This window comes from Bos grunniens, chromosome 8, assembly GCF_055505025.1.
Source record: "Bos grunniens cultivar Pamir isolate PY7600 chromosome 8, Bosgru_T2T1.0, whole genome shotgun sequence".
In the NCBI taxonomy this organism is placed as follows: Eukaryota; Metazoa; Chordata; class Mammalia; order Artiodactyla; family Bovidae; genus Bos; species Bos grunniens.
This window is the reverse complement of record NC_141172.1, coordinates 29320850-29348774: the sequence shown is the minus strand read 5'-3', so window position 1 is coordinate 29348774 and position 27925 is coordinate 29320850. Positions and strand designations below refer to the sequence as shown.

At 35.9% G+C, this 27925-nt stretch overlaps 1 protein-coding gene across 2 annotated transcripts in view; it reads right to left on the bottom strand.

Annotated features, from left to right (window-relative positions):
* The window catches only part of LOC147366884 (uncharacterized), a 636757-nt gene that overhangs the window by 178203 nt on the left and 430629 nt on the right, over positions 1-27925 (bottom strand). The window contains exon 3 of one of the 2 annotated variants that reach the window (XR_015169570.1): positions 24239-25773. The exons of the other annotated variant lie outside the window; for it this stretch is intronic. The gene's annotated coding sequence lies outside the window, so the exon portion shown is untranslated. Of the gene's footprint in view, positions 1-24238; positions 25774-27925 lie in introns of those variants that run through there. 2 annotated transcript variants of the gene reach the window in all.

Sequence of the window (27925 nt, the reverse complement as noted above, 5' to 3'; positions counted from 1 at the left end):
TGGCAACCCACTCCAGTGTTCTTACCTGGAGAATCCCAGGGATGGGGGGGCCTGGTGGGCTGCCGTCTATGGGGTCTCACAGAGTCGGACACCACTGAAGCGACTTAGCAGCATGCATATGTCATTTTGCTGTACGCCTGAAACTAGCACAACTTATAAGTCAAATATATGTCAATGAAAACTAAAAAAAAAAGTTTATAAAAATTTCTTACCCAAACCTCCCTAATGGAATTTCCATTGTTCTTATTTTACGATGAGGAAATACACTGGGAGACATAAAGTAATTGGTCCAAAATCACTTAGCTAGCAAATGGCACAGCTAAGAATTTTAGCTGGGCTCAGATTCACTTCAGAGATTCTGTTCTTTCTACTTTGATTTATTGTGATTAATTTTATATTTAATTATTCAGTTCATTCCTTCTTGTTCTAAAGATATTACACAGGATTTGATTACCATTACCTGCACAATTCCCTGTAATATGGTAGCTTCCAATCTGAAATCATGTTAGCATTGAATATTGAACAATGCACCAGTTTCAACATGGCATTGCCATTCTGGATGTACACACATTTTTCAAAATAAATAATGTTTTTTTCATTTTGACTAAGGCATTATAGTTCAGTTTCTTCCTACTCAGTTCTGACCATCTGAATAGTTCTGTTCCACTCTCCTGTGAATGTGAAAGCCCAATACATACCTACTTAAATACTTTCTCTGAAAACCCATTGAACCATTCTCCTTGGCCATAAATGTATTGTAAGCCATTGTTCAACTGTAATCTTTGGAAACACATTCCTTAGATACTAGAGTCTTTCATAATTTAAATTTTCAATATCATTAAGGATTTGTGAAATTATGAAGGTAGAATTAATGTTGAACCAACTGAAAATATTTCCTGGAGAAAGGCATGGCAACCCACTCCAGCATTCTTGCCTGAAGAACTCCATGAAAAGAGGAGCCTGGCAGGCTACAGTCCATAGGGTTGCAAAGAGTTGGACACAGCTGAGATAACTTGGCATGAAACTGAAAATATGAAATAGGCTATTCTGTCTCATGCTCTGGAAGTTGAGAAGTAGCTACAGCAAACATAAGGATAGAGTATTAAATTTCCAAAGAATAAGCAATTACTGTTGAAAACAGTGTATGCCTCTTTGATATGCCACATGAAAATACAGGACAATGGCTTTCTTGATAGCTGTGAAAAGTTAAGGCAAGTCATCAATCAGACAGATTTTCTGTTTCTCAGATGCCTTTCAGGAAGGTTTATCTCTTGCTAGAGCCACAAGAGCCGTAACACCAAATGTCAGAGACAGAACAAACGCCACAAATTTTACCACCAAGAATCCCTCCTGAAGGATATGATTTCTTGTGACTGCTGAATTGCTAAGCCAGAGGTGACCCAAATTTTATGTATCTTCAATTTTATGTATCTTAAGATATATAAAATATATGCTATATACATATATATGTATATAGCATACAATTTACATCTTAAAGAATCATCTTTGGAGAAAAATTTGGGAAATATACACATGAAATATTGATGCTTATCTGTGGTGAGTAATCAGGTTAAGCCTACTGGTAGAATGGATTGAGATAATTAATAGGTGGATGTGTCACAATGAGTAAATGAATCCATTATAATACATTATGTCACAATCCTATCTTTGCTACCATCATTTAAAATAAAAATAACATTTAACAAGTTCTGTGCCACAAAGTTGAAAATAGAATGTTATAGAGTTGTCATTATTTCTTTTCTGGGAAGGATTGTGACTGATAAGATAACTATTGCCTAAACTATTTTAGTATGTGGAATTGGCACAGATAAATTCTCTGCTCTATGTACTAATTACTGTAATTTGATCATTATAATGATTATAATTTCATATTCACTTTATATGAGATATTCTCTTAACACTGCCTGTCATATCATAGTAAATTTGCTTGTAAGATTCTTTTGGGGGGGAACCTATTGTACCTTATCAACAATTTCTTTAGTAGCTTAATTAGGATATATGTTCAAGTTATTTGTAACACCTCTGGTAAAGCCTGTTTTCTAAATGAGAATGTTATCTTTCTAAGAGCTATGTTGAGACACTGTTTTCAATAGCTGCATTTCTAACATTTTTTGTAAGAAAAAATATTTTTTAAAAAATCCCCTAAAATACCATCAAGGAGGTATGTGCCTGCTAAACTGCTTTAGTTGTGTCTGACTCTTTGAGACCCCATGGACTGTAGCCCTGCAGGCTCCTCTGTCTACGGGATTCTTCAAGCAAGAATACTGGAATAGGTTGCCATGCACTCCTCCAGGGGATCTTCCCGACCCAGGGATTGAACTTTTGTCTCCAGCTTCGCCTGCATTGGCAGGTGGGTTCCTTGCCACTAGTGCCACAAGGGAAGCCCATTAATGGGGTACTTTTAAAATTAATAATAATATATGCATACAATAGAGTATCAGATATTTACCCCCCAAAATGAGAAAATTCTCTATGAACTAATTCAGAAAGGTTTCTGAGGTACATTATGGAATGAAAATTGCAAACTGCAGAATAGTACATACAGAATATTATTCATATAAAATAGAATATATACAAAAATCTATCCCTATTTTCTTGCATTTTCATAAGAGAAAACTCTGGTAGGATAAATAAGAACATAATGAATGGTTTCCTGAATGTCAGAAGAGGCATATATGTGGTAATTGAGTGAGTAGAAGATGGAGTTAAAGACAAACTTTCACTGTATTCTTTTCTTTAGAATCTCTATTTATAGCTCCTGGTGCCATGAAAAGCTTTTGATATTCATATGGCCCACTGTGGCTTGCTTTATTTTATTAATATTTATTTAAAATTTTGAGTCATACATATAAAAGCCTTTAACTTTTTCATTTAATCACATACATAATTTTCATAATTAAACATGTGATTCATTTGTGATTTATTATGGGACAGATTATGAGAAATAATGGTTATCCAGCTGCCTCAAGACTTGAATAAATTAACATTTGGCTATTGATTAGCAATGTCATCTTGGGAACTCCCTGGTGGACTAGTGGATAGATTCTGGACTTTCACTGCTGTGGCCCAGGTTCAATCCCTAATCAGGGAACTGAGCTCCTGCAAGCCTCCTGGTACATCTTCTTCACATATGACATTCCCTCGGTATTTTTAACTTTCTATTCTGTTGCCTTGGTCTGTCTTTGTATATGCCCCATGTTTTAATTACTAAGAGTCTATGCTTTAAAATTAATGGGTCTAGTCTGCCCTTATTGTTCTTCTCTTTGAGGTTTGCTAGCTTTTTAAAAGCTTTTTTTTTTTTTTTCAAAAAGGTGAATCATTAATAGTACATGGGGTCACAGAATCGGACACTAGTGAGTAACTAAGCACGCATGGGCTGTAGTTCACCATGCTCCTCTGTGCACGGGACTTCCCAAGAAAGAACACTGGAGTGTGGGGCCATTTCTTTCTGCAGGGTATCTTCTGACCTAGGGATCAAACATGTATCCCCTGTATTGGCATGCAGATTCTTTGCCACTGAGTCACCAAGGAAGCCCTCAACATGACCTATAAGTTAGAGACTTTTCTTGATGCATTATTTTTAAGGAATGAAAAATGATTTTGCCTGTCATTAAAACAATATTCAGTATATTAATTTGGAGTTATTCTCAAGGAGCAGCTTACAAAGGGTCATAATTCTTCTAAAGTATGTTAAGGGAACAGACACAGATAAAATAGAGACTAATTTAACAGTTACTTGGTTAATTCCTCTTTTCCCCAAGGCAGGTTTACTGAAAATGGTTGGAGCAAAGTATGTGATTTACATCTCATCCCCAAACCTACTATGCTTAAGTTAAATTCTTTTATTTTTTTCACTTTACAACATTTACATTATTTTCTTGAAGAGTAGATGGGTAGTGGTTGTATAATAAAGTGTGCTAGTAGCTTATTTTTCTTTTTAATGTTATTTTAAAAATAATTTTTATTGGAGTATATTAAGTATAGCACTTTAAAAGATGGTGCTGTTAAAGTGCTGTACTCAATATGCCAGAAAATTTGGAAAACTCATCATGGCAACAGGACTGGCAAAGGTCAGTTTTCATTCCAATGCCAAAAAAAGGCAATGCCAAAGAATGTGCAAACTACTGTACAATTGCACTCATCTCACACGCTAGCAAAGTAATGCTCAAAATTCTCCAACCAAGGCTTCAACAGTACATGACCAAGAACTTCCAGATTTTCAAGCTGGATTCAGAAATTGCAGAGGAACCAGAGATCAAATTGCCAACATGCGCTGGATCATCGAAAAAGCAAGAGATTTCCAGAAAAACATCTACTTCTACTTTATTGACTATGCCAAAGCCTTTGACTGTGTGGATCACAATAAACTGTGGACAATTCTGAAAAAGATGGGAATACCAGACCACCTGACCTGCCTCTTGAGAAACCTGTATGCAGGTCAGGAAACAACAGTTAAACTGGACATGGAACAGCAGACTGGTTCCTAATAGGAAAAGGAGTACATCAAGGCTGTATATTGTCACCCTGATTATTTAACTTCTATGCAGAGTACATCATAAGAAACGCTGGACTGGAAGAAACACAAGCTGGAATCAAGATTGCCGGGAGAAATATCAATAACCTCAGATATGCAGATGACACCACCCTTATGGCAGAAAGTGAAGAGGAACTCAAAAGCCTCTTGATGAAAGTGAAAGAGGAGAGGTAAAAGTTGGCTTAAAGCTCAACATTCAGAAAACGAAGATCATGGCATCTGGTCCCATCATTTCATGGGAAATAGATGGGGAAACAGTGGAAACAGTGTCAGACTTTATTTTTGTGGGCTCAAAAATCACTGCAGATGGTGACTGCAGCCATGAAATTAAAAGACGCTTACTCCTTGGAAGGAAAGTTATGACCAACCTAGATAGCATATTGAAAAGCAGGGACGTTACTTTGCCAACAAAGGTCCATCTAGTCAAGGCTATGGTTTTTCCAGTGGTCATGTATGGATATGAGTGTTGGACTGTGAAGACAGCTGAGTGCCTAAGAATCGATGCTTTTGAACTGTGGTGTTGGAGAAGACTCTTGAGAGTCCCTTGGACTGCAAGGAGATCCAACCAGTCCATTCTAAAGGAGATCAGTCCTGGGTGTTCTTTGGAAGGAATGATGCTAAAGCTGAAACTCCAGTACTTTGGCCACCACATGCGAAGAGTTGACTCTTTGGAGAAGACTTTGATGCTGGGAGGGATTGGGGGCAGGAGTAGAAGGGGACGACAGAGGATGAGATGGCTGGATGGCATCACCTACTCGATGGACATGAGTTTGAGTGAACTCCGGGAGTTGGTGATGGACAGGGAGGCCTGTAGTGCTGCAATTCATGGGGTCGCAAAGAGTCGAACACGACTGAGTGACTGAACTGACTGACTGAGTGTACATCATGTGAAATGCTGGACTGGATGAAGCACAAGATGGAATCAAGATTGCCGGGAGAAATACCAATAACCTCAGACAAGCAGATGACACCACACGTATGGCAGAAAGAGTGACTGAAGAGCCTCTTGATGAAAGTGAAAGAGGAGAGTGAAAAAGCTGGATTAAAACTCATCATTTAAAAAGCTAAGATCATGGCATCTGGTCCCATCACTTCATGGGAAATAGATGAGAAACAATGGAAACAGTGACAGATTTTATTTTCATGGGCTTCAAAATCACTGCAGATGGTGACGGCAGTCTTCAAATGAAAAGACACTTGCTCTTTGGAAGAAAATCTATTACCAACCTAGACAGCATATTAAAAAGCAGAGACATTACTTTGCCAACAAAGTTTCGTCTAGTCAAAGCTATGGTTTTCCAGGAGTCATGTATGGATACCAGAGTTGAGCCATAAAGAAGGCTGAGTGCCAAAGAATTGATTCTTTTGAAGTGTGGTGTTGGAGAAGAATCTTGAGAGTCTTTTGGAGATCCTACCAGTCAGTCCTAAACGAAATCAGTCCTGGATATTCATTGGATACTGAAGCTGAAACTCCAATGCTTGGGCCACCTGGTGCAAAGAACTGACTCAACTGGAAAAGACCCTGATGCGAGGAAAGATTGAAGGCAGGAGAAGAAGGGGATGACAGAGGATGAGATCATTGGATGGCATCACTGACTCGATGGACATAAGTTTGAGCAAGTTCTGGGAGTTGGTGATGGATAGGGAAGCCTAACAATTCCATAGGGTTGCAAAGAGTTGAACACAATTGAGTGACTGGACTGAACTGAATTGATTGGAATATAGTGGATTCACAATGTTGTGTTAGTTTCAGGTGTACAGCAAAGTGAATTAGTTATATGTATACATATATCTGGAGAAGGAAATGGCAACCACTCCAGTGTTCTTGCCTGGAGAATACCAGTGACAGACGAGCATGGTGGGCTGCCGTCTATGGGGTCGCATAGAGTTGGACATGACTGAAGCGACTTAGCAGCAGCAGTAGCATACATATATTCAGTCTTTTTTAGTTAAGTTTCCTGTGCTATACAATAGGTCTTTATTTGTTATCCATTTTATGTATAATAGTGTATATGTTGTGGCTGAGCATGCATGCATGTGCAATGTGTATATGTCAATCCCAATCTCCCAATTTATCCCTCTCCACTGCTTTACTGCCTAGTAACCACAAGTTTGTTTTCTACATCTGTAACTCGATTTCTGTTTTGTAGATAAAGAAAAAAAATGATCATTTTAATATTAACAGTGAAGAAAAAGGTTTTGACCAAATTCAATACTCAATTATGGTAAAAACTCTCCAGAAAGTGGGCATAGAGAGATCCTACCTCAAAATAATAAAAGGTTTTCCATATAAGACAAACACACAGCAAACATCATTCTCAATGGTGAAAAACTGAACGAGCTTCCTTTAAGATCAGAAACAAGACAAGGATGTCCACTCATGCCACTATTACTCAGCATAGTTTTGGGAGTCCTAGCCATAACAATTAGAGAAGAGAAAGAAATGAAAGGAATCCAGACTGGAAAGGAAGAAGTCAAACTCACTGTTTGCAGATGACATGATACTAGAAAATCCTAAAGATGCCAGCAGAAAACTATTAGAACTCATCAAAGAATTCGGTTAAGTTTTAGGATACAAAATATAATACGCAGAAATCTCCTTCATTCCTTTACACTAACAATTAAAGATCATAAAGAGAAATTAAGGAAACAATCCCATTTATTATCACAACAAAAAGAATAAAATAACTAGGAATAAACCTACCTGAGAAGGCAAAAGACCTAGAAAACTTTTATATGAGATACTGATAAAGGAAATCAAAGATGACACAAACAGATGGAGAGATATATCATGGACTTGGATTGGGAAAATCAATATCGAGAAAAAGACTATACTATGCAAAGCAATCTACAGATTCAATGTAATGCCTATCAAATTACCAATGGCATTTTTCACAGAACTAGAACAAAACATTTTACAATTTTTATTGAAACACAAAAGACCCCAAATAACCAAAGCCATTTTGAAAAAGAATAATGGAGCTGGAAGAATCAGGCTCCATGACTTCAGACTATACTACAAAGCTACAGTAATTAAGTTCAATTCCTATATTTAAATATATCCATCATGGTAGGTATAAGAATGTTCTTTAACTATCGTAGCAAGATTTCCTGATGTGATGAATGAGGATATTTACATTTATATATTTGTCTAAAATTTTTATAGCCAACTCAGGGCTAAATTTGGTCCCAGTATGAAGCAAAAAATATTTTACAACTAAATGAAACAAATAACAGCTAACAGTTGTTAAGTTTAGGGATTCTTCATTTGAGAAATGTTAATCAATACTTTTGAAAAACCAAGGCTGGAATTACCTGTTGCAAGATGAGATTTCCACAATCAAAACTCACAAATGTTAGACACAAACCTTTAACATATGTGAAAGATGAGGAAGTTCATTACAGAATGACAGACACATACATGAATAATAAAGGAAATGCTTGAAGACTACCAAAGTTAAACAGGACACTGTATAGCACTGATACAGACAAATTAAAAACAAGTCACACACAAACATTTCAAGTCAACCTCCTTGCAAGTCAGTAGTCACTTGATTTAAACTAAAGTATCCTCTCAGCCCCCAGGGGCCACAAAGTCTCACGCTCTGGTTTGAAGAGCCCTTGACCTAGATTTGATCCCTGGGTTGGGAAGATCCCATGGAGAAGGAAATGGCAACCCACTCCAGTATTCTTGCCTGGAAAATCTCTTGGACAGAGGACCCTGGTGGGCTACAGTCCATGGGGTTGCAAAGAGCCTGACATGACTGAGCAACTAACACTACCTTTTAAGAACTGATTTACTTCAAATCTCTTAAAGCTCATTTCTGAACAAAAATCAAGATAATTAAATCTGCCAGAAAGCAAGATCAGGGTAAAACTTCCCAGTTTTGAGTTCTAACAAGCCAGCCCAATCCACTGTCTTTTGTAGATTATGAAAAAAAAAAATTATCATCTGGGAAAACTAATGAAAGCTGGCTCCTTCTTCTAACTCCCACATTTAGCCAAGTTACCACTCCTTTACAGATCTACAGGAAACAGGGAGAATAGAGCATCCATTTGATCATGGAAATCCACCAATATATATTATTTTAGGTTATTTGGATGAATGTTTCTTACTCATTATGTCTATCAACTTTGTAACACTAAAGCCATTCTGCCATATCAGAGAGTTTATATTTTGACCTGAACTTCCAATGATGAATAAGAGGGTGATTTCTACCAGGTGAAAATCTTATTTATCTATCCTAGGTTAAGAGTAAAAAATCCTGAAGGAGAGCCAAAAGACACATGAACTAGATTATATGTACTCAGAGGAATTTATAAATCAAGTGGTGATTTGTAAGGAGAGTCTCGTGTGCGTGTGTGTGTGTGTGTTGTATTTAACTTGTCTGTATCAATGCTATACAGTGCCAGGTTTTGTAAATTATCCAATGTATAGTCATTACCTATTGAAAAGACTAAATATTGGCTTGGAGGCATTGGCTCAACTTTACCATAGGTCTTTTTATAATTAGATTTTTAAAAAGCTTAGCCCCACATGCTGCTACTTTTAGCCTGGTACAGCAGGGTCTAGTTAAGTTATGCTATATGCTTTTCAATTAAACCATAACTTTCACATGTGCACTTTGTTGTGCTCACCCAACATTAAATAAATGGATAACACCTGAGTAAATTCAGAGTCCCAGCATACTCCAATACTTGGGACTAATTTACCAGTGAGAGGTTTTTCATTTTTGTTTCATCAAGAGTTTTGCTGAATCGAGGTAAAGCAAGAGTTACTTAAGTACAATCTCTAAAAACAGGTAATAGTAAATTACATAATGGTATTTATGACTGTTTGACCCATTGCTCAACCCATTTAAATCTGGAAATATATGTAATAAATTTGAGTCTGGTTTATACACTTGGACTATTCATATATACAGTCAAGCTCTTTCATAAAGCTTCTTATCAGGGGAAATGTCTTAGAAAGGAAATGGAAAATTATGGGCATGGAGATAGGACATGAGATTTCAGCCTCCTATTTTACATTTATATCTCCTTATTTGTATTAAAAGACACAGCTACTGACAATGACACTGTACATGTGCATAACGTGTCAAGGAGACATATATCCTCAGAAATTCTTGGAACACTGAGAACTCTATGGCCTGCCCCTACTGCTGATGTCATTTTTCTAGTAGCTTTTTCTTGGTAAAGCTGAATGACAATGACAATATATGTGAATCTTCTCATTTGGAAAGATTTAACATGATTTTTTATTAGGTATCTGTTGTGAGGACTATTGTAGAGAAGGTATCTAGTGACTACCAGTTAATGATGATAACTTTCTGCCAAATAAAATGAAATATGCATGGTGTAGATACTGACCAACTGGGTGAAGAAGCTGAAAAATTCTGTGAAAGATGTAGATCTTCAAGTTGTAGTCTGTGAACTACTTGTCTTTTAGGATTCCTACTAAAAATAAAAATTCCTAGCCCATTCCTTAGGCCCTGTGATTAAGAGTCTAAGGTTCTGGAAACTTAAATTTTAACTACTTCTTTGGTGACACTCCTACACTATAATACTTGACAACTATTAAATCTTGGATTCTTAAAAGACTTCTGATTACCTAGATGTTCATTTTCATTTAGATTACTAGAAAGAAGATCTACAGAGAACATGATTTTCAATACTAGATTCTGAATTTGTTTTCACATGGTAACAGTAATATTTTACTCTCTGAAAAGTCTTAAGCTATGCCTATAAACGTTTTAAAACTACAGCAGAAAACTGAAATATTCCCAATGGGAAATATCTGACTTTTGAAGAAAATCTCTGATTTTTGTTCTACCAATTTTTTTAAAGCAGTAAGCTTGGTACTTAGTAAACAAAGAAGTTTTGAGTCAATTTACTAATGGAAAGATCAGGAAGAAAAAGACCATAGTGTAGAACAAAACTTTTTCCTTTACCATGAACAGTAGGAAAATGTGTGAAAGGTATAACTAGAGAATTTTTAGAATTAAATGCAATATAGAATGATATCATGGAGAAGGCAATGGCACCCCACTCCAGTACTCTTGTCTGGAAAATCCCATGGATGGAGGAGCCTGGTAGGCTGCAGTCCATGGGGTCACACAGAGTCGGACATGACTGAAGCGACTTAGCAGCAGCAGCAGCAGAATGATATCATACCACCACTTCTTAAATACAAAAAGCAAATGAAAGGGACCCAGTAAGAATATCTGGGATGGAAGAAAGATTTCCAGAGTGAGGAAGTTAACTGACCACCTCTGGAATGCAGTTCATATCTAGAAGAAATTTATATACTGTAAAGCATCCAGGACAGAAAGCAGGGCTTGTTAAAAATTAAAAGAAATTGGATACTTTTTGAAAATGATGAGTTTTGACCTGAGTGTAGCTCAGGGTTGGGGACATAGTCAGAAGATGAGAATGGTGATTTCATATCTAAACTGATAGCTGTACTCAAACATTAAAGGAATATCATAAGAAGACGGGTTAACCTTAAAAGGCTTTGAAAATAAAACCTGAAGACCAAAAGGTAGAAGTCATAGGAAACTGAAATATGGAGAAAAATTTTAAAAGAAAAACATGTTTAAGGAAATTCAGTGAAAGTCATCCTACAAAGGAATAGGATGACAGTCTGTTAATGAGTTCCCTGTGTTAGAAAAACAATTATCTGGGATGTTGTGGAATAGTGCTTCTCAGATTAACTGTCATAAGGACCATGTAAGGATCATGTTAAGTTTCAGATTCTGATTCAAGAGATCTGGGTGAGACTTGAGTTTTCTATGTCTGACAAACTCCCAGGGGAAGCCAGTGCTGCAGCCCAAGTATAACATTTTGACTAGCAGGATTCTAAGATTCCATGAGAAACGCTGGGCTGGATGAAGCACAAACTGGAATCAAGATTGCCGGGAGAAATATCAATATCAATAACCTCAGATATGCAGATGACACCACCCTTATGGCAGAAAGTGAAGAGGAACTAAAGAGCCTCTTGATGAAAGTGAAAGAGGAGAGTGAAAAAGTTGGCTTAAAGCTCAACATTCAGAAAACGAAGATCATGGCATCTGGTCCCATGACTTCATGGCAAATAGATGGGGAAACAGTGGAAACAGTGGCTGACTTTATTTTTTGGGGGAGGGGGGGTGGGGGGCTCCAAAATCACTGCAGATGGTGACTGCAGCCATGATATTAAAAGATGCTCACTCCTTGAAAGGAAAGTTATGACCAATCTAGACAGCATATTAAAAAGCAGAGACATTACTTTGTCAACAAAGGTCCATCTAGTCAAGGCTATCGTTTTTCCAGTAATTGTGTATGGATGTGAGAGTTGGACTAAAAAGAAAGCTGAGTGCCTAAGAATTGATGCTTTTGAACTGTGGTGTTGGAGAAGACTCTTGAGAGTCCCTTGAACTGCAAGGAGATCCAACCAGTCATTTCTAAAGGAAATCTGTCCTGAATATTCATTGGAAGGACTGATGCTGAAGCTGAAACTCCAATACTTTGGCCACCTGATGTGAAGAGCTGACTCATTTGAAAAGACCCTGATGCTGGGAAAGATTGAGGGAAGGAGGATAAGGAGACGACAGAGGATGAGACGGTTGGATGGCATCACTGACTCAATGGACATGAGTTTGGGTGGGCTCTGGGAGTTGGTGTTGGACAGGGAGTCCAGCGTGCTGCAGCTCATGGGGTCGCAAAGAGTCAGACACTACTGAGAGACTGAACTGAACTGAAGATTCCAGAATGGACTGATACCATGGCTCTCTGTTTCTGTGTAATCACTGAACTAGTTCCCTATCTTTGTCTCAGATGTCCCCCTTTGTAAATTGGAAATAATAAAGATTTTGCCTTGTGGGAATGTTTGGGGGATTTATTGAATTAATGCAGGTAAAACATGCAAAGAGAGCCTGATATACAGTAAATACTCAAATGTCAGTCAGTCTCATCACAGTCATTATTATAAAATGAAAAAGTTTAAAAAATGCACTGTGCATTGACTTTTTCTGATTTCCATCTTAACTTATATTATCAGATTGTGTTCATTGTTTCAAAGGAGCAGTGATGCCATAGACTTTATCTTGCTCACTGCCAGAGAGAACTCTGATTTCAGCCTAAAATCACTTGTAGGTTTTGCTCAATGCCAAAGAAAATGAAATCTGCAATGACTATTATGCAAATAACAGAAATGTTGAAGGAATATTTAAATAAATTTCTAGCGACTCAGTTTTTAGTCCTGTCTCTAAATAGCCATGTAAACAAGAAGTATTTACCTAAGCCTAACAATCCACAGTACAGACGAGTATGCTGTGCTCTTTTTGTAGTTGACTTGAACCTCCAGGATATCTTTCATGAACAGATGACATAGCTTCCAAGAAATAGAGCTTGTCATCATTCTTTGGACTCCATCATCTCCATCATTGCCTCTGATTTCTGGCTAATGCCCTGCTTCTAGTTATGAAGAATTTTTGGCACTTAAGCTGATACCAAAGTAAAGGCCTAGGAACCCTAACTAATGGGTGACTGTGGCTTAATGGAAACATCTGAACTTTAAAATTTTTGGTACGCAAAAAAGATCTAAACCTTACTCCCCAAATGTTTTAGCTAATTAAGAAAAAAGCTAAACTTTTAAATGATCATTTAATGTCCACTTAATGTGTCACTTCCAAAGGCCAATTTTAATCAGAACATTGTTTTAAGAGATGACTATCCATTAAATAAATAACCATGTACTAAATCATCAACTATTTATTGAATTCCTATCATAAGGTATGGCCCTATGGAGACTGTAATAAAAAGTCTAAGACACAGGAGTTTAATATAATAGCTAAGAATACAATATTTATATCCATGGAAAAGTTAGAAACAATTCAATATTGAAATAAGCAGATTAGCTTTGGGAACCACAACCTCCATAGCACCTCCACCTGCCTCTCTCTCTCCTTTTCTTTCCCATTCACTTTACTCAGTCTTTATTTTTTTTCCACAACATTTCTGATATCCAATAAAAATTACTTACCCATTACATTTTTGTCTATTATTGCTTTCCCTGTGAGAACGTAAACTCCACCAGAATGGAATTTTTGTCAGTTTTGCTTATTGAGGTATTTCAAGTCCCTAGAAGAGCACTAGGGACCACAGCAGTGCTCAGGAACTATATCTTGAGTAAGGGACTCTTTCATTAAAATTTTTGACATAAGGTTTAATGCTGTATTTCACAGTTCATGGACCTCTTTTTTCCCCCTCACATGAAAAGGTGAGTAGAAAATATTTTATAACTGACTAGTTTATATAACTATATTTATCTTTTATTTTCTACAAATCCTGTTGACAGCTAAAAATTAGACTGATCTAAAGATGAAAAATATTAGAATAAATTATAGAGCTTTATTGCACTGCCATTCCAAAAGGAAATGAAATCTGCAATGATTCCAATATGCAAATAACAGTAACACTGAAGGAAAATGGGAATGGATTTTTGGAGTTCTTATTCTGTGTCCCACCTCCAATTAGCCATGCAAAATAGTAGTATCTCTTGATCTCAGAGTTCCGATGTCTTCAACTGAAATATGAAATTATATATAAATGATAACTAATGACATTTAACTTTGCCATCTAATTTTTTAGCACCAACTCCATTTTGCCCTCTCCAACCCAGTACCACCCCTCATTCTATTCATAGTTCAAATTTAGTGAATTAGAAAAAAAGGTGAAGAAATGAACAGAGAAGAAGGAGAATAATGTCTGATAGGTGATGTTTGCTGCTATCATCATTATAAGCATTAGTTAGTGTTAGTCGCTCAGTTGTGAATGACTCTTTGTGACCCAGTGAATTGTAGCCCTCCAGACTCCTCAGTCCATGGAATTCTCCAGGCAAGAATACTGGAATGGGTTGCCATTGTCTTTTCCAGGGGCTCTTCCCAACCCAGGGCTCGAACCAGGGTGTCCTGCATTGCAGGTAGGTTCTTTACCGTTTGAGCCACATAAGGTGCAAATCATTACAAGGTGCATATCGTTATAAGTAGGATGATAAATAAAAATGAGATTAAAAAAAAAAAAAAAAAAAAACTCCACTGACCAAGAATCAGATTTCTGGGAATTCTAACCTGGTCCTGCTTCCCCTCTGCAAACAAACAAACAAAAAACTTGAAAGGAAATTTAAAAGGCCCTTGAATGCTGAAAAGAGTCATTATATTTATCCTTTAGACCTGTTTGGTAACCTCAGACTCTTACTCAGAGTCTATTTACTTTACACATAATTATTTTGGGCCCCAATGTGATTTTCCCAAAACAAAGAGAATAGAAGCAGCAAATTTTAAAATGTTACCACAGAAGGACATATTTATCGTCAGAATGAATAAGCTAAAGCTGTTAAGAGTTAAAGACTTTCATTCAGAGATAAGTTATTATAAAATTATTTTATTAGTATCATTATATTATAGCAAATTAAAAATGTTTTCTGACAATGATCCTACTTATGGGTAAATTATATTGATCACGTCGTGTAAGAAGGTAGGTTCCAGTTTTTGCTAGAAGTGTCTCTGTTAAAAATGCCTGACATGTAAATAATTTTGTTTGAGATGTCTGGAAAGATGACCTCATATCAAACTTTTAAGCCTAAATGATGTCAGATAATGAGATATCTATATATTATGTCTCCCTGGATTTTTCTTGTTATGATCAAATAGAGATATTTTGGCACTTCTCTTGCATCAACACATTTTCTCTTTATATTCAGTAATGTATCAGGCAATGTATCAGTAATGCATCAGGCAATTCAGTAATGTATCAGGGGACCTGCCATGTAAGGCATAGTACCGGATAATACAGGAGTAGATTCCATTATGAAGGAATGGTTTAGCACATGGGCTTTGAAGAAGTTCAGTAATGGATTATAAGTTCATGCTTATAAGATATGTGATGGTGGGCAAGCTACGCAGTATCTCAGGTTCCATAGCTGCGTAACAATGATCATGATACCTGTTTCCAGAGACGTGAGGATTAAATAAAACATACATGCCAAGTACTTAAATTTAGAGCCTGAGATATGGATGCTAGACAAATATTTGCTGGTGAATGAATAAACCGGGTTATCTGAGGCAAGTTATTCAAGAACTTCTGTGGTTTCTTTTGTAAATTGGGGGAAATGGTGCTTAACTTCATAGTTTTTTGTTAAAAATAAATGAAACTACACTATTAATGTGCTTATGTACATAGAATATAATGTATCCCTGGAGTCTAGTAAAAACCTAATAAACTGTATTCATTAGAAAATTATGTTTTAATACTTAGAAAACAAATGCCAAGTTACATGGTATAATATGAGTTCAGAAAAAGGGCAGACCAGTGTGGGTGGGAGTCAAAAGGGAGGGCTGTACTTAGAAGGTGCAGCCCTGAGTTATAGTTCTGTAACTCTGATGGGGCCTGATGGAATCAGCCCCTTTGTCCGCTCTCATAGCCCATTGTTACCAGGCACCTTTTCTCAAACGAAATAGCAGGTGCTGAGAATTAGTGTCCCCTCAAATCTGAAAGGAGGCACACACCACAGGGAAAGGCTGATGTGAGCTCCATGAGGGGCCTCTGTGTTCCCTTGGCAGAGGGCCGCAAAGCACGGATTACCTTGCTTTTCTGAACACTATCACTGCAAAGGTGTTCCTTTGTTTCCTCACCATTCATCTGCTTCAGTTACATAGTTTTACACTTGGTTCCTTAGTTTTTTGTTTTATCCTATTGAATATATAAATACATCTTCAGTTAGGAGTCAGAGATATTGAGTATCCTTTTTTTTCCTCAAATTGCAAATACCTTTTTTCCCCCTGATGATAAAAGTAGCACAAATTCATGATAATTAAATCAAACTGTAGAGAAAGTTTGAGGAACATGTATAAAGGTCTTTGGAAATGCGTCCCTATGAAACAGAATTGCTTAAAGAGAAGTAGCAAAGGTCTTGGCTTCCCATAAACACCAGGGGCTGTTAATCTTGATCCCTCAGATCAGCCAAAATAACCTATCTAAAATACAAGTCTGATCATATCATTCCTCTGTTTAAACTCTTTTTTGTGTGTGTGGTGTATTTTATTGTTTTTGCAAGAATATCCTTAATGCTGAGAACGATATACAAAGCTCTTCATGATCTGATTCTTCATCCCCACGTTGTTATTTACCACCATACTCCCTTGAACATGAATTGTATGTTCTGGCCACAGAACATTATTCTAAATTCCCCAAATGTACAAATCAGCTTTAAAGCCATTTTCACTTCTGAATTTTTCATATCAGAGAATGAAGAAACTAACAAAAGCTCCTCTCACAGCAAACACATAGAAATGCTGCCTAAGATGGAACTAAATGAAATTAAGCATCTGGGTTTTAAAAGTCAAGACAACATTCCAGATCCCAAAACAAGAGAAGAATTTGAAGACAGAATTGCAAACTCCCTGAAGCCTTGGTAGCTGAAGGGGATAGGGGACATGGATGAGCCCCAACAATTAGATCATGAGGGGTAATTATCCACAAAGGAGTTGGAGATGCAAATCTGATAAAGCAAAGAAGAAAGGTGGAGTAAAAAAAGGGAACTAGAAAAAATGGAGAAAAATTAAGTAAATGTATTTGATTTATCTAAAAGAATGTAATAAATAAGAAATAAAAATAAAAACATGGTCTAAATGGAAAACAAATAACAAGAAGGTAAATTTAAACCAAACTAGATCAGCAATTCAATTAAGTATAAAGGAGTTAAACAGACCAATTAAAAAATAAAGATTGTAAATTGTATTAAAAAGAAAAAAAGTTTTAAAATAAGTAATATTTTAAATATAAAGTCACAGAAATTTCGGTTCAGTTTAGTTGTCACTCAGTCATGTCCAACTCTTTGCGACCCCATGGACTGTAGCACTCGGGCTTCCCTGTCTATCAACAATTCCTGGAGCTTACTCAAACTCACGTCCATTGAGTCAGTGATGCCATCCAACCATCTCATCTTCTGTTGTCCCCTTCTCCTCCTGCCTTCAGTCTTTCCCAGCATCAGGGTCTTTTCAAAAAGATCTTTTAAATATAAGGTCACAGAAAGAGGAACAGAAAAAAGATACTTCATACCAACACTAACCTAAATAAAGTTGATGTGACTTTATTAAAATCAGATGGACTCCTTTTTATTCTTTTATTAAGCTGTAAAACACTTATAATAAAATTCACTTTTTTTTTTTTTTACTGTACTGGTTTGTGGGTTTTGACAAATACAGGTCTCCAGCCAGCACCACAGTCAAGATAGTTAAGTGTTCTATCACCCTCCTCCCTTCCCAAATAAGCCACTGGCCAACCCCTTTGTGGTCAACTCTTTTCTAGTAGCCCATGGAAATCACTGATCTGGTTTATGTCCATATAGCTTTGCCTTTTCCATTATGTAATATAAATGGACTAATACAGGATGTAGACTTTGAATCTGACTACTTTCAGTTACCGTAAAGCATTTAAGATCCATCCACACTGTTGTATAACTTCTTCATTTCTTTTTATTCTGGTAGTATTCTGTTATATAGATGTACCAGTTTGTTTAACTGGTTCCTAGTTCAAACATTTGGATTGTTTCCAGTTTTGTACAATTACAAAATAAAGCCACTAAAAACATTCACATATAAGTTTTTGTGTGAACATAAGGTTTCGTTTCACTTGAGTAAATAGCTAGGAGTGGGATTTCAGGGTTGTATGATAAGTGTATTTTTAACTTTATAAGAAACTGCCAAGTTGTTTTCTAAAGGGTCTGGACCATGTTGCATTCCTACTAACAATGTATGAAAGTTCTAGTCGCTCTGCATCCATGTCAGCCATTGTTATGATGAGTATTTTCTAAAACTTTATCCAGTCAAACAGGTGTATGGTGGTATCTCAAGATAGCTGTAATTTTCATTCTCCAGACAAATAATGTGCGTAACATTTTATAGTTTTAGATATTACACAAAGGCCTATTATTTATTTGCTTTTGTTAATTTTTGTATAGCTGTGAGGTGTAGACTGAGGGGTGTGTGTGTGTGTGGCATATGAGTATTTAATTATTTTAGCAACTCTCTTTTTTGGAAAATGCTATTCTTTCTCTATTGAGTTATATTTGCCCATCTGGTAAATACCACTTATTTATATCTTTGTGGGTCTGTTTCTGGACTCCATTGATCTCTAAATCTAGATAACTAGATAGTCTTTAATATAATACATGGTCTTGATTTCTTTAATTTCATAGTAAGTCTTAAAATCATGTAGAGTGACATTAGATAATAATATAAAATAAAGGAAGACCTATAACTGATTTATGAATTGAAATAATTTATACTGCAAAATTTGTCACTTTTTGCACATTGGTTTTATGGATATAAAAATAACAATAATAGTTTACTTGTATTCCTCTTTTATTTTCTGAAGCATTATAAATTGCTTCTGAAATGTCTATATGGAATGAAATGGGCAAGAATAATCTAGACAACTGTGGAAAAAGAAATATTAGGGACTTACACTTTAATTTTTCAAAATTGTTACAAAACTACAGTAATTAATACTCTATATCATTCACTCAGGGATAGACAAAGAGACCAATGAAACAGAGTAGGAAAAAATCACCAGAAAGAGACCCAAACATAAGCAGACACTTAATATGACAGATAGTATTACAGGTAGTTGAAAAAGATGGACTTTTTCATAAAAAGTTAGGACAGTTGGATATTATATGGAAGAATAAATTCAGACTTGTCTTTCCAAAATGTATAAAAATAAATTGGCAGGTAAAATTTTTAATGCAAACACAAATAATAAGTCTGTGGTTATATAGAGTATCTTTACAAACTTGGTGCAGGAAAATATTTCTTAAACAAGTCTGAAGAATGCATAAACCAAAGAAAAGGATGGATAATTTTGATGTCACCAATATTGAGAACTGTTCACCAAATGACAATATGACAATATAGGAAGACTTAAAATGCAAGCCCCAACATACTGATTTGGTATTCATATAGATTTCAAAGTGATCACCATGGTTAAGTCTAGTTACCATCTGTCACCATACAAAGATAGTACATAATTACTGACTATATTCCCCACAGTGAGCAATATATATTTTAGGATATAAATGTATGAGACATACTTAAAGGAAATTAAGTCAGTGATTATCATGAATCTTATGACTGTGCTTATTCCTATTGGGTTGTACAGATAATATAATTGGAGAAGAGGATTCAGGGGTTTTAAAGATATGGCTGTTGCTCTATTCTTTAACCTGGATAGTATTTACATAGATGTTTACTTTGCTACTATTTTTTAAAAATTATATATTTCTGTATATCTGTTTACTTTACAATAAGAAAATTAAAAAGAAAAAGAGTATGACTACAATTTGACATCCAGTCTTGATACAGCAAAAAAAAAAAAAAAAAATTCTCCTGCAGATATTATCCTTAATGTAGAAAATGTTCAGTATTCTCTTTAAAGTAAATCATACAATTATGACTATCATAACTACTTATATTCTGTATTATACCTAATAAGAAAATTCTGCACAGTTACTAGATATAAGATCAATATAAAAAACAATGTTAAACACACAATTAATAATTTAAAATAAACCTTTTCAAATGTAGTTAAGTAATTCCATTCAAAAGAGCAACAAATATGATAAAACATTTATGAGTCCTTCTGAGTAGAAAATTTTAAATTTTGTGGGAGGATCCAAAAAAAGACTACTATAAATAGACACACTGTTTTCATGATAGAAAAACATGCACGTTAAAGGTAAATTCATTTTCTTATTTTGATAGCAATTTCATAGAAAATTGATGTTGATGTTAAAACTCATATTAAAAGCTAAAGAACCAGAAAGACCCAAGACAACTTGGAAGAAGGCTGAGAAGGGGGAATTTTCTCCAATGAGTTAACTGCTGCTAAGTCGCTTCAGTCGTGTCCGACTCTGCACGACCCCACAGACGGCAACCCACCAGGCTCCGCCATCCCTGGGATTCTCCAGGCAAGAACACTGGAGTGGGTTGCCATTTCCTTCTCCAATGCATGAAAGTGAAAGTGAAAGTGAAGTCACTCAGTAAGGGTCCAACTCTTAGTGACTGCATGGACTACAGCCCACCAGGCTCCTCCATCCATGGGATTTTCCAGGCAAGAGTACTGGAGTGGGTTGCCATTGCCTTCTCTGAATGAGTTAACTATCTAGTGTGAATTGCCCCTTATCTAGTGTCACCTACTTTAAGATTCTGTTGAAATGTCTTCTATCCTGTGAATCCTTCCCAGCCTGGAGCACATTCCTTCCCATGTAATTCCACTGCATTGTGTCCTAATCTTTAGTGCAATATTTATCACAATCACACTGAGATTTATGTTTATTCCTTTATTTCCATCTCTGGTCTATGACCTACCTGACTATGTGGTCCATCTTTATACACCCAGAGTATGATACTGAGCCTGGTTCACAGAAATCTGGTTCAGTTCCTTGCTCTTTCACATTGCCAATATTATTGCTTGGTAGGATGAGCTTACTGTTTTCATTAAGTTCTCACCTAGTCTCCAGATTTGGGCAGAGGACTTTAAATTTTGGTCATTGTCTCTACTCAACTACCTGGGTTAAAGTCATTTCTGAAAGTAGCAACTGGTTACTATAATCCCCTCCCTTTTCTCTATTACTGAATGTAATCATGCAAAGAAGGCATTATAGAATTTCTCACCTAAAAAAAATCCTTAGGTTATATTCCTTTACTTCACCTTTTATAGATGAAGAAACAGGGACCCAGGGCATTCAGACAGGCACTTCATTTGAATATATTTCCAAGTTTATCTATTATATAATATTTCTATTTCCTGACATATGTGGAATTAAATGAATTAAAATTTTAAAGGATGGATGTGGAATTCGGACAATGAAAATAACCAGGACATTGATAGTATAGAAAAATATATAGAAGCTAAAAGGATAAGTAGGGTATGTGATGTTTAAAAATATATGAAAGTGAAAGTGAAGTCGCTCAGTTGTGTCTGACTCTGCGGCCCCGTGGACTGTAGCCTACCAGGCTCCTCCGTCCGTGGGATTCTCCAGGCAAGGATACTGGAGTGGGTTGCCATTTCCTCCTCCAGGGATCTTCCTGACCCAAGGATTGAACCCGGGTCTCCTGCATTTCAGGCAGACACTTTACCATCTGAGCCACATTTTGCTAATAATAAATAAATATGTATAGCCTGATATTTTTTCTCTACTATATTCTCTTATCTTGCTTTACAACATACACATATCTTATTAAAAGTTATAGGGAGATGAAGGAACATACTTAAGAGACGTTCAAGAGAATTTCAGCTCATACTCTCAAAACTTGTATAAAAATAGTCTATATTTCTGTACAAGCTCTCCTAAGACAGCTGCTTATGTTTAGCAAAGAGTTGTGTAATCTTTTGACTTCAATTTTAGCTACCTCTTTTGTTAAAGAAGTAATTTTCAATATCATTATTTATTTCCTTTTGAAATCTTATCAGGTGAAAAGATTAATTCTCTATGTATCTTGGCTAGCACAAAGCTGTGGTGTTGGATTTGCAATTTATACATCCTGTTTGTATTCGCTCACATTGTTAGCAGATTTCCTATTTACTTATACAATACGCCTTTCCACTCCTACAACCCTCCTTGTTTGTCTTATGCAATTACAGCTTTTTTGTTGTTGTTCAGTCATTCAGTTGTGTTCAACTCTTTGCAACCCCAATGGCTGCAGCACACCAGGCCTCTCCTTCACTATCTCCTGGAGTTTGCTCAAACTCATGTTACCTATTTTAAAATTCAATGAATGCCATAGCCAGTATATTTCAGTTTTTGGGATGTTCTTTGGAGGAAACCATCTACAATAACATAATCTACTATTAATTTAAACAGAAAAAGAAAGAGCTATTTACATAAATGAAAGCACTGTAGGCATAATGTAGTTTTGGCATCTTTATATCTGAGAAATTGACTTCAGTGAAAAGAGACAGACGAAAAGTTTTAACAAATGCAGCCTCAATAAAATTAAAAGGACCTGTTGTTGGAAATTAAGGTATGCATTTTCAAAGAGTATGGTCAAAGGAGTAAATAAAAAATATGGAATGCTATCATATTTGGTCAAAATAAGTGTGGATTAATTCTGTGTTAATGTGAATAGTAGTTGCAATCTGGAGAAAACCTGAATGATTGATAGGAGTTGATCTTCTCTGCCAATCAGCAGGAGGCAGGAATGAGTCCCACCTAGGTGGAGACCATGGGCAGACCCTCATAGAGGAAATGCTTAGTCATTTTGTCCTGTGGGAGGACTCATGCTTCTGCTTCTGGTTGCTTTACAGAAGAATGTGGAAGCTTAAAGATTTTTTAGCTGTGAGGAAAGAAACTCCATTACATCCAAAAGATAGTTTAATGAGAATATCTTCCATACAAATTATAAGAATGAGGTGCGGGTTATATGAAATGAAAATATAGGAACTAGAACACACAGGCACACTTCCACATATAAAATACTGTGGTTCCACCACTATTCAGTTTTTTAAAAGTCTGCACACGATATAATGAAAATAAATTCATAAATAATTAACTTTAATCTATTTTCCCTGTCTCTCAACAGGCAAAAATTCTTTCTGTAACTTATCAACTTAACACCAAACACATAAAAGAACATTTTTTAAAAAGCCAAACTTTGTTGTGGCAAATGGAGTATACGCTTGAGTTTTTCCATTCCTTTTAAAATCTTTGGTATTGTTCATGTAAAGTCAGGGGGTAAAGTAGAAAAAACCTGGAAACATGCTCTTGCCAAACATTAAACTTCTGTAAAAGGATTTAAAAGCAAAACCCAAACAAAAGAGGGGGCGTATTCACCAAAGAATGTGATATAATTCTGATACATTTACAGCAGGATGTGAATGCTTTCACTTGGAAGATTGCAATAGGTAGAATATTTCTCTTTTCACTCCTTCTCATGAATTTTAGCAATGGATTAGTATTTTTGGATATTGTACAAAATTAAAATAACCTGATGATATAAGTTCTATCATCTGCATTTTCATTTCATGAGCCTAGCCTGAACCAATAATTTTGGAAATGTACTTTTGCTGACCTATTACTGCTTTTGCTCATCAGTTCAGTTTACAAGTAACGTACGAATAGTGTATTTTACGAGGAGCCGTAAATTTTATGTTTCTTTCAGAGTTAATCTTATTCATGTTTTAGACTTCTTGATGCTTAAGGGTTTAAGTCATTCTCCAAATCCCGTAAAGTATATATAATTTCAGATCTTTTTAGTGTTCTAAATAAAGGACCATACTATTTTCCTACCAGTTTGTCCTGCAGTGTGTGGCACTCCTCTGCTGTACTTGGCACACAGATCAACAACCAGGAGGAAAAGGCTGTAGATCTGCCCTCGGCAGCTGACCGTTGTGCTGTTTGTTTATTGGTTTATTTTTCACCATATTCCTCACCACTTCCTCCAAGGAATTCTTTGAAGTTTTTTTCTCATTTTCTTACATGTCTCATGTATCTGAAGAAGTCACTGGGCAACTGTTTTAAAACCTACTCTGCCTTGTTCAAGTTGATTTTAAAAGAGGTTTTGTCCCCTTTAAAAAAAAAATGACCTAATTCAAATTGTAAAGAGCAGAATCTGGTTTAGATTGTTGAGCAAATCATTTTTGTATAAATGGAGCACTGATGATGGGATTAGGCATGAGCCAGACTTGTGGCTTTTGGTATTTTCGTTATTTTTCTGTCATGGCCACAGAAGTAACACTGAGTCTTAGAGAGGGTTTCTCTCAGGGTGATGATACAAGGACTCCAAGTCCTTTGCTCTAGAAGGACACATGAACAGATAAGTTTCTATTTAGAGTAATTAGAATAAGTAGCTAATTAAAGGCTTCTTGGCACCTAAGTACAGAGAACAGACTGAAATGGCTCTGCTGTCCTCAGGCTTGAAGTACTGCCAATGTGAACACATCAGACAATTTTTGATGCTAGGAAGGCAGTCATGTTGGGTTCTATTTAGGTCTGGGAAATAAAACCACCTTGCCTTGTAAACTAAGCAAGAATAAAGAGAAATATTTCATTTATCTTGAGTGAATGCAGTGTGTAACTAGGTATTTGACTTCCAATTTTGCTTTAAATTTTATTTTTCTTAAGTAATATTAACATTGGTAATGCAATAGTAATATTAATTTATACATGATATTTATACCATAGATGGATAAGAGCAATCTCCTTAGCTTTAAATTCCTAAGGACCCCTGACTTTTATTTTTGGTTGGTATTATAACATTTATTAAAATAATACTATGAGTTAATAGAAACAGCAAAGAACCAAAGAATTAAAATGAAAGTTATATAAATCCCAACTAAAACCCAAAAGTGAAAGCAATGGGCAAATCACTATCAAAACTGCTATCAATTATCAAAATTTGGGATTTTGCATTTTGTATCCTTTTCTCAGTCAAGAAAAACATTCTTTTTGAATAGTATATAACATACATATAAAATAATATATAAAAATACATTATAAACTTACTATAAATACTAAAACTTACTAAAATACTTAACTTACTAAAAATACTATCAACAATGGCTGTAAATACATTATCTTACATTTTTCTTATAGTCAATAGGTTGGTTATGGTACATATACAGCATGAAAGCACTGAGATAATAAAGAATAGATAAAAACATATGTCAGCTGTATAGTAGCATACAAGTGACACTCCCATCTACCCATGCTAAAAGAATTCCATAATATTATCATAAAAAATGTCTTAAAAACTGCATATTTTAATAAGAAATAAATTCAATAAAGAATGAGAACCAGGGCATTCAGAAGGACCTTTAACATTTGATTTTTCTTTTAGGGACACTAAGGAGGCTTTGCTGGAAATTAGTCATTGGGCTACATAGGGTGGCTGGTGATCCACACAAGGGATGAGAAAGTTGAAGCAGCAATAGAACTATTTCAAGCAAAGTCTTGGTGGAGAATGTGTGACTTGACACTGAATGTAAAAACCTTGTGTAGATATAGTCATGCCACTAGTCGCAGGTCTTTCTTCTTGGTTGACCTCCCTTTTGCAATTGTTTGCTGATTCTTCCGCACTCCCTTCTGCCAACTCTGTGGCTGCCCCGTGTTGTTCCTACTTTTCCTTTGCTCCAGTGTCAGTTCGTGTCTGGACCAGAGCTAGCTCTGAAGAAGTGGGCTGGAGACAGTGAGGAAGAGAGAGGAAATGAACGTCTTGCCCCTTTTGCCTGCCATTGTTCTTGGCTCAGCTTGAATAGATGCAGTTAACAGGTAAAGTTAGGGCTTTTTAACCAAGGAAGACAAGTCCCCTGACTGAATATGATCATTCTAGAAGAAACCCAGCGCTGAAATGGAAATCATCCTTAAAGCTCACACATGGGAAGAAAATATAATTCCTGCACCCTGGGGAAGCAGATTTCCTTTACTCTGAGAAAAAACCAGAAACGATGAATCTTCCTCAGTTCAACCTGGCACGCAGTACTGAAAAAATGTCCAACCCAGAGCAGGAATCCATAATTTTTGTGTAAAATTAGTTTTGTCCCTTTAGTGAAGGAAGTATATACCTTTATCAGGCACTATAACTAGAGATGGTTCTAATGGAAGAATGCCTAAAACTGATAATAATTATTGAATGAATGTCAAGTTAGTGACAGAGAAGTTAAAGGACCAGGCCAAAAGCTGGCAGTAATATCAGCAACGGTATGGCAGAAAGTATCGTTACTGCTTGGGACAAAAGAGGTCATGTGAGTGGCACCAACTGTAGTGAGGAAATGTTGCTAAGTGACAGTGAAGTAACAGAACTATTATATTAATAAGGAGAGATTGGCTGCTAACCAGGTTCATGGATGCAGTGACAAGAGTTTGTGAGTTCCTTCCAGCCCCATCACAATCTTCTCTGCTGCCCTTCTCATCCTTGCACCAAATTAGAAGCCAAGAAAGAGAAGACACTAAGGAGAACTAGGGTTCCATTATTTATTTTTATGAGGATTTTTCTGTAGGAAATTTTTTGTTTGCCTTACTTTTGTTTTCTTACTCAATTTGTTATTCAGTTGTTCTGCTCAGCCCTGGTGGCTTCATCAAGTAGCCAGCTTCCTACTTCTCTGAAAGAACACAGTTTATTGTGGTGGACATGAGCAAGGGTTCATGAGTCTCAGAAGTCTAGGTCAGAGTTCAGATAAAAAATTCCTGCTAACCTTCTTAAGCTTTGGTTTTGCTAAACGACAAATAATAACAAATGATCATAATAATAGTACCAACCTCTTGGAAATGTGAAAATTCAATGTAATAATACACATTGAAGGCTCAGACACTGATACTAGCTAACAAAATAAATCAGATATTTTGTGTGATATCAAACTCATTTTTTTTTCATGTGGTTGCAAGCAGAAAAGACAAGAGTAAAAGTACCCTGAGGGATATTAAGAGTGATGATTTATTGATTACCTACCCTGTTAGGTCAGAGATGCGGAGGTAATAGCAGGAAATAAGAACTATTTCCTAATTGATCTTTAGAGCTCTCAGTTTAAAAGGAGAAAAGTCAACCATTTAAAAAACCTAAAAATAACACATGAAGAAGAGGATATGGAGAAAAGGGAATCCCAGTACAGTGTTTCTGGGAATGTAAATTGGTGCAGCTATTATGGAAAACATGATGGAGGATCCTTTAAAAACTAAAAATAGAATTACTATATGATTTAGCAATTCCACTCCTGGGCATATATCCAGAAAAAAAGAAAGCACTAATCCTAAAAGATATATGTACTCCAATGTTCATAGCAGCACTATTTACAATAGCCAAGACATAAAAGCAACCCGATTCCCCATCACTGGATGACTGGATTAAGAAGATGTAGTATACATACACAATGGAATATCAGACATAAAAAAAATGAAATATTGCCATTTGCAGAAACGTGGAGGTACTAGAGAATATTATGCTTAGTGAAGTAAGTCAGAGATAAATACTATATATCATGCATATGTGGATATACAGTATTAAAAAATAATACTAATGAATGTATATATAAAACAAATGGATGCAGATATAGAAAACAAACCTGTGGTTACCAAAGAGGAGAAGGAAAGGGGAAGGAGCAAATTAGGGATATTAGGATAGGATAGGATTAACAGATACAAACTATTACATGTAAAATAGATAACAAGGACATACTGTATAGCACGAGGTACTATACCCATTGTATCATAATAACCTCTAATGGAATATAATGTATAAAAATACATTACTGTGCTGTATACCTGAAACTAATACAATATTGTAAATCAACTACACTTCAAAAAATATAAAGAAGACCACTACTAAAAATATAGCT